Genomic DNA, 5,000 nt, shown 5'->3' on the forward strand with positions numbered 1-5,000 from the left:
ATATATATAAATATATATATATATATATATATATTTATGTATATCTATATCTATATATATATATATATATATAAATAAATAGATATATATACATATATATATATATATATATATAAATATATATATATATATATATATATATACATATATATATATATATATATATATAAATAAATAGATATATATACATATATATATATAGATATATATACATATATATATATATATATATATTGTGATGGCTGGCTTTGACCACCACACAAAACACTACACTTATCAAATAGTATTCACCATCATAACGTACTAAGTCCACTAAAGGTGGAATAGTATCCAAACATCAATACGAGTGCAAAGTCAACTCAAGGGGACAAAGAAAATACCACAAAAATCTCCTTAATTTTAATACATAATATTTAGACAGAAATAACACCTGAACCACAATAATACAATAATAAATGATACACACTCACTCTTAAACTCCCTGCAAAAGAAAACAATAATTCTACAGTATATTTAACCTTATACATCTATAAAAACTTAAATAATTTAGAAATATTAAAGCAATAATGTTACACCTCCTCACCCAACCAAAAAAAAAATTCCCAATTTTTTTTTTCAAAAGTGATTTGAATTACAACATACAGGTTATCACATAATGAAATATTAAACCAACACTCAAAAATATTAAATATTAATCCAACACTCAAAAATAATTATTAAACAAACTGCAAAAACATGACAAACAAAAGGAAAGAGGGGGGCAAGTACCAAGGTTTGCAGCTCACAAGGATAGCAATATATAACCAATACTAAAAAAAAATCTTAAACCTAAATTAATCACAAGTAAACTCTCCAAAACCAGAAAACCAAAACATCACCATCTGATAAATAGGTACCCAACCTAAAAATTTCACATCACTCATATCGTTAATAAACTTAATTAAGAGTCATTGCACTAACAACCGGATTCTGTATATATAGTCCAAAAGCTATAACCTTTTCCACACTCGATACACTGTTCATTTTCAGGGATACACATCACTCACTATCAATAAATGTTGATCACAAAAACCACTGTCTATTTCAGTGTTATATATCACACTTATCACCATAGTGTCCAATACATACACACACACCGAACGACACAGAGAAGACCACCACAAGAATCCCCTGCGCAAACAAACAAACAAACTCGATGAAGCGTAATTATTAGCCTGAAAATACAGAATACCACATTAGTGCCTATCTCTTTTCTTAGCTTATTATAAACCTTATCGTACCTGACACCTCTAAACCTTAGTAGATTAACCTTAACTCAGTCTAGGGTACCACTCATACACCAGCCTGTAGCGCCTAAAAAACGGCTGTTGTGCTACAGACCCGTGAGCTCATGACCCATCTAATTAATCAATCATTAGAAAGTACCAGTGATCACCCTCACCTTTTAACCTTAAAGATCCCATATAATATACCCAGAACATTATAGTCTTCTGTAAACAAACCATGATTAATAAATCTTAAATATTCATTTACTTCCCACTTTACGTGCCCACTTCAACAGCACACACACCATAATTAGAACGATACAGATACTACCTTTAATAACTGCATAGCCCTCTGTCAATCAACTAATATTCAACACTGCGAGAGAGAAAATCGGCAACAATATTATCTTTTCCTTGGATGTGGTAAAATTCTAAATTCCATTCTTGCCGCATGAGACTCCACCTCATCAATCGTTGATTTTTATTTTTGTATCTGCCGATGAAGGTCAGGGGATTATGGTCTGTCAAGACCTTAATAGGTGTATCTGAGGAGGAGAGATAAACCTGAAAATGATTAATAGCGAATATTAACGCAAGTGTCTCTTTCTCCACAGTTGAATACCTACGTTGGGCGGAGGACAATTTTTTTGAAAAGAATGTGACAGGATGAGAAACTCCCAGCTCGTCATTCTGCAACAACACCGCTCCTACACCAACGTCACTTGCATCCGTGGCAAGAGAAAAAGGAAGGTCAAAATCAGGAGCTCTCAGGACAGGGAAATTAATTAAAACTCTTTTTAAATTATCAAAAGCCCTTTGAGTTTCATTCGTCCAGACAAATGCTACATTCTTTCTCAAGAGATTTGTTAACAGATCGGCTATATCCGAAAAATTCCTAACAAACCTTCGGTAGTACCCACTCAAACCAAGGAATCTTCGGACATCCCTCCTACATTTAGGGACTTCCATATTTTCAATACTTTCGATATTGGCCTGCTTAGGAGCAACTTTACCATTACCAACCTCATGACCCAAATATACCACCTTCGCCTTTGCGAAATCGCTTTTCTTTAAATTAATTACCAAATTTGCCTTTTTCAACACCTCAAATAGTACCCTAATACGTTTTAAATGGGTTTCCCAATCATCGCTATAAATAACAATATCATCAATATACACAACACATCCTTCTAAACCATGGACTAAAGTATTCATTAACCTCTGAAAGGTAGCAGCCGCGTTCTTCATACCAAACGGCATAACTTTACATTGAAACAATCCCTGTGGTGTTACAAAAGCAGACAGGGCCCTTGCCCGCTTTGAAAGAGGAACTTGCCAATAACCTTTCAACAAATCGAATTTGCTAATGTATTTGGCCTTCCCCATTCGATCAATACAATCCTCAATTCGAGGTAATGGATAACAATCAGATTTAGATAACTCATTCAACTTACGGTAATCAAAACATAACCTGAAATCACCGTCGGATTTCTTGACCAATACAACAGGTGATGACCAAGGACTTTAAATAGGTTCAATTAGGTCATGTTTTAGCATATAATCCACTTCCTTTGCTACAACCTCATTTTTGAAGGGATTCAACCTGTAAGGAGATTTTTTCACAGGAGTGGCGCTACCTACCTCTACATCATGTTCAAGGACCGAAGTCCTACCCGGTACATCCGAAAATAATTCTTTATAATTAGATACTAAATTTTTCAAAGCCCTTTGTTCTTCCTTACCTAAATGTGAAATTACTCCTGAAAATTTTTCCAAAGACTTTCTATTATCCGACCGCCATTCACATCCATTAAAACAATTATTATCAATACTCTCCCCCTCTGAAAAAGAAAAATGGTTATTGTTCTCAGAATCTACCGTGTTCCCAATAGTTGCCACAGGAATGACTTTTTCCCGTTCCATATAAGCTTTCAACATATTTACATGACACAGTTGAAAAGGTTTCCTTCTTTGAGGTGTCTCCACTAAATAGTTAACTTCACTTATTTTTTTCAAAATTTTCCAAGGACCTGAAAAAGAAGCTTTCAATGGATTCCCTGGGAAGGGTAACAAAACCAATACTTTATCGCCTACCGCAAAGTCGCGTGCCTTGGACCTTCTATCAAAGAAAAACTTCATTCTTTTTTGGCTACATAATAAGTTTTCACCCGCAAATTTCCTAGCCTTGGTTAATTTATCGCCTAGATTAGACACATAATCCAATAAATTAACCTCAGGGACGTCTCCCTCCCAAGACTCACGAACCACATCAAGAGGACCTCGAACACAATGGCCAAACACAAGGCTGAAAGGCGAAAAACCTAAAGACTGACTTGGGACAGAACGAAAAGCGAACAACAAATAAGGTAATTCCTTATCCCATTCAGAACCATTAATCAAACAATATTTCTTTACCATGGATTTCAGGGTCTGATGAAATCTCTCCAGAGCTCCCTGGCTTTCCGGATGATATGGAGAAGAGGTCACATGTTTTATATTTAACTCTGCCATTTTATCTCTGAAATACCTGCTAACAAAATTAGAACCACAATCCGATTGAATAATCTTAGGCATCCCAAACCTGGTAAAAAAGTCAATTAGTACATCTACAATTTTAACACTTTTTATTGTACGTAGTGGTATTGCCTCGGGATATCGAGACATCCTATCCATGATTGTCAAAATATACTCATTACCACTACGCGTCTTCGGTAATTGTCCAACCACATCAATAATGACTTCCTTAAAAGGTTCGGAAACTACAGGAATAGGACATAGAGGCGATTTTGGAATCCGCTGATTGGGTTTACCGACCCTCTGGCACCCATCACAACTATTGACAAACTTCTTTACATCTGCCTTCAACTTCGGCCAATAATAATTCCCTAACAATTTGCAAGAAGTTTTATGAATTACAAAATGGCCGGCCAGACCACTTTCGTGCGCCAATGACATTAACTCCTTCCTGTAACCAAAAGGAACCATTATCTGTTTCACAATTTCATAATCAACATTATCCACCCCCATAGGCCTACTCAACCTATATAAAATATTATTAATTATCTTAAATTTGGGACCAGTCATATCAGACACCTCCCCTGACTCGATAGGGAGTTCCCGAAACTCCTTTTTCTGGGCTTTGATTAGTTCTTCAGTAGTCCAATTTAACTTGTCCGTTAACATTCCAAGATCTACAGCTAGGCTATCACTACGATCTAAACTACTTAAATCTACATCAATTGTTGACTCTGCAGCGTCAACAATTCTAGCACTAGAACGAGTAACTGCTGCTACTTCACTATCAGGGTTTATCAATATCGGACAATTATTATTCTTCATAGCCACATCATTCCCTAACACAACATCAACCTCCTTAACCGGGAATTTATCAACTATGGCCAATTTCAAATTCCCTGCAAAGGAAGGACAGATTAAATTAAAATTTTCAATAGCATACGACTTTACGGAATCAGGAAAACCAGCCAATAACACAAATTCCCCACTTTTGGGTACAAAATTACAAGGTAATGCCTCCCTTAGTATCAAAGACTGAGCTGCACCGGTATCACGCAAAATACGCACTCGTCTTTTCTCGGACGAATTGGTGAAGGAGACACTACCGAAGGACAAATATCTGTCAAAACAACCAGGTAGTCATTGATCAGCGGATGTTGTTGGGGTAGGTTCTCTCTCTCTCTCTTCCACGCCCATTACTGGCCTAACATTAGCATTTTG

This window comes from Palaemon carinicauda, chromosome 24, assembly GCF_036898095.1.
Source record: "Palaemon carinicauda isolate YSFRI2023 chromosome 24, ASM3689809v2, whole genome shotgun sequence".
Lineage (NCBI taxonomy): Eukaryota > Metazoa > Arthropoda > Malacostraca > Decapoda > Palaemonidae > Palaemon > Palaemon carinicauda.